The sequence below is a fragment of the Miscanthus floridulus genome, chromosome 9 (genome assembly GCF_019320115.1).
Source record: "Miscanthus floridulus cultivar M001 chromosome 9, ASM1932011v1, whole genome shotgun sequence".
Classification (NCBI taxonomy): domain Eukaryota; kingdom Viridiplantae; phylum Streptophyta; class Magnoliopsida; order Poales; family Poaceae; genus Miscanthus; species Miscanthus floridulus.
Window position 1 is genome coordinate 3,997,806 of NC_089588.1, and position 6,816 is coordinate 4,004,621.

Genomic DNA, 6,816 nt, shown 5'->3' on the forward strand with positions numbered 1-6,816 from the left:
ATCAACCTGCCCGTCACTTTTGGGGATCGGTCCAATTACCAGACAAAAACCCTCACCTTCGACGTAGTGGGGTTCCCGGGGACTTTCCACGCCATTCTGGGATGACCATGCTACGCAAAGTTTATGGTCGTCCCCAATTATACATACCTTAAGGTGAAGATGCTAGGCCCCCGTGGGGTCATCACCATTGGCACCTCCTTCCAGCGCACTTACGAGTGCGAGGTCGAATGCTGCGGACACGCATCCACAGTCATCGCCTTCGAAGAACTCGCCACCCTCAGGGAAGAGGTCGTTGAAGAGGCACCCGACATGAAGAAATCAACCGAGTCGTTCGAATCGGCAGAAGGCTCTAGGGAGGTCCTCTTGGACCCCAGCAGCTCTGAGGGTAAAAAAGTCCGTATCGGGACCGCGCTCTCCTCCGAATAGGAAAGCGCGCTCGTCAACTTCCTCCACGACAACAAAGACATCTTTACGTGGAAACCCTTGGATATGCCGGGCATCCTGAGGGAGGTCGCCGAGCATCCCGGGCAACGCTTGTGCCGCTTCGACGAGGAGAAACGTAGGGCCATCGGCGAGGAAATAGCCAAACTGCTGGCCGTAGGATTCATTAAGGAAGTATACCACCCAGAGTGGTTAGCAAATCCCATTCTTGTGCGAAAGAAGAGCGGGAAATGGAGAATGTGTGTCGATTATACCGGCCTCAACAAAGCGTGTCCAAAGGATCCGTTTCCTTTGCCACAAATAGACCAAATAGTCGATTCCACCTCAAGGTGTGAAACCCTCTGCTTCCTTGACGCATACTCTGGCTACCACCAAATCGCGATGAAAGAGTCCGACCAACTCGCGACATCTTTTATCACCCCCTTTGGATCATTTTGCTACATTTCAATGCCGTTCGGTCTGAAGAATACTGGGGCGACTTACCAGCGCTGTATGCTCAATTGCTTCGGAGACCTTATCGGGCGAACCGTTGAGGCCTATGTCGATGACATCGTAGTCAAGTCCAAGCAAGCTGACCACCTTGTCGCCGACCTTGAACAAACCTTTACAAAACTCTAGGCAAACAGCATCAAACTCAATCCCAAAAAATGTGTTTTTGGGGTCCCGAGGGGCATGCTTCTCGGCTTCATCGTCTTCGAGCGTGGCATCGAAGCCAACCCGGAGAAGATATCAGCCATCACAAGGATGGGCCCGATCCAAAGCATAAAGGGGGTTCAGCGGATCACAGGGTGCCTTGCCACCCTCAGCCGATTCATTTCACACCTCGGTGAACGAGGACTCCCCCTTTATCGACTCCTAAAGAAATCTGACCGCTTCGAGTGGACAGCCGAGGCTCAGGAGGCGCTTGACATGGTCAAGCGATTTTTAACTAAACCTCCGGTCCTAGTTCCTCCATGCAATAGAGAATCCCTCCTACTGTATATATCGGCCACCACCCAGGTGGTTAGCTCCGCCTTAGTAGTAGAGCGAGAGGAAGAGGGGCACGCCTTCAAGGTACAACGCCCTATATATTTCATTAGCAAGGTGTTATCCGACTCCAAAACCCGCTACTCCCAAATCCAAAAACTCCTCTACACCGTCCTTATCACCAAAAGGAAGCTACGCCACTACTTTGAGTCACACCCCATGACAATAGTGACGTCGTTCCCCCTCGGCGAGGTCATCCGTAGCCATGACGCTACAGGAAGAACCGCAAAGTGGGCACTCGAGCTGATGGATCAGGGCATTTCTTATGCCCCCGAACAACGATCAAATCTCAGGTACTGGCTGACTTCATCACGGAGTGGACCAAGGTCCAGATGCCACCAGCGGCCATCGATCAAGAGTCCTAGACGATGTACTTCAACGGATCGCTGATGAAGAAGGGCGCCAGAGCAGGACTAGTTTTTGTATCTCCCCTTGGGGTCCACATGAGGTACATGGTTTGGCTCCATTTCCCCTCATCAAACAATACTGCAGAATACGAAGCGCTCATCAATGGCCTATGAATCGCCATCGAGCTAGGCATCCAACGCCGCGACATTAGGGGCGACTCTCAGCTGGTCGTCAACCAGGTCATGAAAGAGTCATGCTGCCACAACGCCAAGATGGAGGCATACTATTAAGAAGTCCGATGGCTGGAGGACAAATTCAATGGCCTCAAACTCAATCACATCCCAAGGCGCCTCAACGAAGCAGCGACACGCTTGCGAAAGCAGCATCCAGCCGAGAGCCAGTCCCGGCAGGCGTCTTTGCTAGCGACCAACACAAACCCTCGGTACGCTACACGGGGTCGGAACAAGCCGACGATGGCCCATCTAGTCCGACCCCAGGGGTCGATCCTCCAACTGCTCCGCCTGACCCCGAGGTCATGGAGCTTGAAGAGGACCCAGCAGCGGAGTCCGACCCTCCCGATGACTGGAGAACGCTTTACCTCGACTACCTCCTCCACGACATACTACCAGCAGACAAGACGGAAGCCCGACAGCTTGCACGACGCGCCAAGTCCTTCATTCTTATAGAGGGCGAACTCTACAAACGGAGTCACATCAGGATTCTGCAACTCTGTATCCCTGGCAAATAGGGAAAACTCCTGCTGGGCGACATCCACGGTGGAGTCTGCGATCATCATGCCGCACCAAGAACCTTGGTTGGGAATGCATTCTGACAAGGTTTCTACTAGCCCACCGTAGTAGCCGATGCCGAGCAAATTGTACGCACCTGCGAAGGGTGCCAGTACTACGCTCGGCAAACACACTTCCCGGCCTAGGCTCTCCAGATGATCCCCATCACGTGGCCCTTCACGATCTGGGGGCTCGACCTAGTTGGGCCACTCAAAAAGGCGCCCGGGGGCTTCACCCACCTACTTGTCACCATAGACAAGTTTACAAAATGGATTGAAGCTCGACCAATATCCACGATCAAATCCGAGCAAGCGGTGCTGTTCTTCCTCGACATCACCCATCGCTTTGGAGTACTAAACTCCATCATCATAGACAATGACACGTAGTTCACCGGCAGAAATTTTGTTCGATTCTATGATGAACAACACATCCGAATCGATTGGGCAGCCGTCGCACACCCCCGGACGAACGGGCAGGTCGAGCGCGCGAATGGCACGCTCCTTCAAGGCCTCAAACCTAGAATTTTCAACTGGTTGAACAAGTTCAGCGCGCGCTGGCTCGCTGAGCTCCCGGCCGTGCTCTAGAGCCTAAGGACAACTCCTAGCCAGGCCACCGGCCACACACCCTTCTTCATGGTCTATGGTTCCGAGGCCGTTCTTTCAACGGACCTTGACTATGGAGCACCAAGAATCAGAGCATATGATGAATAGGGGGCCGAGGCATCCCACCAAGATGCCATGGACCAGCTAGAAGAAGCCCGCGACGTTGCCCTCCTCCATTTGGCTAAGTACCAGCAGGTGTTGCGACGGTACCATAGCCAACAGGTGCGACGTTGAGTCTTCAACGTCGGAGACCTCGTCTTCCGTCTTGTGTAGAGCAACAAGGACCGCCACAAACTCTCCCCGCCCTGGGAAGGGCCCTATGTCGTCGCGGATGTACTTCGCCTAGGCGCCTACCGGTTGAAAGCCATCAACGGCGAGATCTTCACCAATGCCTAGAACATTGAGCAGCTACGTCGTTTTTACCCTTAGAATAAGCATACACTCTTCCTTATCAGTTTTTGTCATAACAAAACCCCGATCCTTAGTGACTTCCGACCCCTGCAAATCGTGAGGGGTCAGACCTCACTCAGGGGCTGGCATGTGATCATAACATGACATATGTAATATAAGTATTACGCTTGCAAAAACCTCCTATGTTATATTTACAAACATTCTCTAAGTTTTCCATTCGTCTCATAAACGAGTCCTAAGGGCTAAGATTTTGGGAACCAATTCTGAATACAACTGGTAGGACTACGGGACACCCACACCCCAACAGTTGCAACCTCTTTGCTCACCAGCTCAATCAGAATTAGTTCACCCACGTTCCTAGTTTCTTATTACTTAGACCATGAGAAGGGTCGGAAAGCACTAAAATCATTTCTACAAAAAAGGAGAAAGATAAAAAATTGCTTGCCATAAGCAAAAGATGTAAATTTGTTCATTTTTTGCACAAATTCGTCACTTACAAAGTGATTTCATTACAAAAAGGAACAATATACTTGTAAATTCAGAGGACTGTTTACTCAGGGGATTCCCCACAAAGTTATTCAATTACAGTCTCTGCTTAGCTCTACTACAAGTACTGCTGCGGTCGCCATGCCACGCTCTCCATCGGCGACGCCCGGGGCGTGTACATGGGCCAGCTCATCTACTGCGGTCGCCACGCCATGCTCTCCATTAGCGATATCCCAATATCCTGCCACTTCGTAGGATCCTCGAAGGCGCCGTCATCTGCAACGCCTCCGCTGGGGAGTCCGGGGACTACGCCATCGTCGTCAACCGCAACCCTGACAGCGACGCCTCCGCCAGGGCGTCCGGGGACTATGCCATCGTCGTCAGCCACAACCCCGACGGCGACGCCTCCGCCAGGGTGTCTTGGGACTACACCATCATCACTAGCCACAACCCTGACAACGGCGTAAGGGCAGGAAACGCTTGCCGCCAATGGAGGAGCACAACAGACGACGGCGCAGTCGACGACGTACGGCGCCCACCAGCACCTCTTCTCCTTCGGCAGCAGCGACTCCTCAGCAAGGGCGGCACGCACCATCTCATCTATGCTGGATAACCTCTGGCTCGACATCACACTACAGATTCATGAGCGAATCTATGAGTTTTCTCTCTCTCTCTCTCTAGCATTACTCTTCCTCACTCAGGAACCGCCACGACGCATGGACGCATTTAGCGGAAAGGAAGAAGAAGGAGAGATAGCAGCCCAGAGGCAGAAGAGGAGGTGGGATGAGAACTCCCCTCCCCCTCCCTATTTAAAGAGGAGGCGCTATAGTTAAGGAAAGGCGAAAGGTTGGACGGAAAACCCTCTCTCTTCCCCTCCTTAAATACGAAATTAATGCTGATAGATACCTGAGGGGACGTGCTGGAACTGATGGGACACACCCCGGTCGATGAGGCGCCCCCCCCTGGTCAAACTGGACACTGCCTGGGTATGGCCCGCCACTGACCCGCTCTGGACGTGGCAATTAAGGCGCCCACATAGGCAGACAACCCTTCGCCTCCCCATGTAGGACCACGGGACGATCCGACGACAGGACCTCTGTGAAGCGGAGCCCCAACGTATCTCCTAGGCCGGCCATTCGGCCCAGAAGAGATGACGAATGAACGTCCAAAGAAAGTTAAGCATATCTGCCTTCTTACTTTACGCGTTAAAATTCATTCTTGAGCTTCCGACCTCGTCAAACGGCGGGGACGCGAACATCACTCGGGGGCTGCCAAGGATGTCTACCAGTCTAGATATCCTCCTCACCCGACCCCCCCCCCCCGTACGCTTGAAACTAAGGGCACAAAATACGAGCATAAAACTTTGAGTAAAACTGGACGAACTAGCAGACCCTACGCCTTGGTAGCTACGGTGTTTCTGTTCACCAGAAAAATCTTGCTCAATGCCCCTCGCGTCTCCAGCTTCGACGTCTGCCTTCTCAAGAAGGGTTCGGAGGGGTCTGCCTATAGAATCTCCCCCAAAGGAGAAGCTGTTAGGTTGCCCAAGTTAATTAAATGGCTCGAACCGCCACCGAGATACGAAAAACAAAGAATAGCGATTCTTATGCAGGTTACTCCAACCTCATCGCTAACATTAGGACCCAAACCCTACACAGACACATCTGGTAGGAGCTTTTCATCACTCATACCGCCAAGGTAATGTTACCGACCCCGCCTTCATTTCGATTATATTATACATATGCAAAACATCCCAATGCTTCGTGTCGCATCACGAAATGGCCGTCGCCTCATTCGATATAGGCGGCCACAGGCCGAGGTTTGAAGGCCAGCCGGCGAAGGGCTTGAGGCTGCCTCGTGCCGAAAAGACCCAGGGAGAAATAACTGAGACAAGCCCCAGTGGCCCTGCCCGACCCTGCTCAGAAGCGGACAGGGACGTCTCAACCTTTTCTCGTTCGATTCTAACCCCGAGCCAAACCCACAGAATCTCCATCGAGGAGAGGCCATCGGGCTGCCTGAGCCTATCGAATGTCTCAGGCATCTACCAGGAGGCGGGTTAAGAAGTTGTGGAGTGCCACCAGAGGGCTCTGCCGACCCTATCAGCAAATGATGGAACCAGATTCCACACAAACGTACCCATTAGTGAGCTCGTTGAGCGCGATACTCGAGCCGTCGAGGCAAGTGTCGTTTACTCAGACTCTCTGATTGCAAAAATCGAGGACGGGGTAACACGCAAATTATGGCCGACCCCTATCAGACCCTGACAAGGCCCGGGGGCTCGAGCCAATCAATACAGGGACACAGGTTCGAAGGCCCTACCTTGCCGAGCCCATAGAGTCCTCAGTTGGGGATTTCTGTTGGAAGACAGGGCGGGGAATATTGCAATGCCATCCAAGGACTTCGTCGACCCTGTCACCAAAACAACGGGTCTAGTCTCCAGTAACCCCCGACCCCAGCAAATGCAGGGGGTCAGACCTTACTCGGGGGCTGGTTAAGGTACGACTACCTCCTTTCTTTCTTTCGAAACAATCTCCTCGCATCAAGACCAGCGGCAAGATTCGGGGGAACAGATTGGTAAGATCACAAAAAATCAAACAAAACAAAATTACGATGCAAAATCATGAAACCGCGTCCAGACTCGAAAATACCGACACTTGTCCACATATTACATATAAGTTGTTCTCAAAATTATTTGACTAACTACTCCCGCAGAGGGA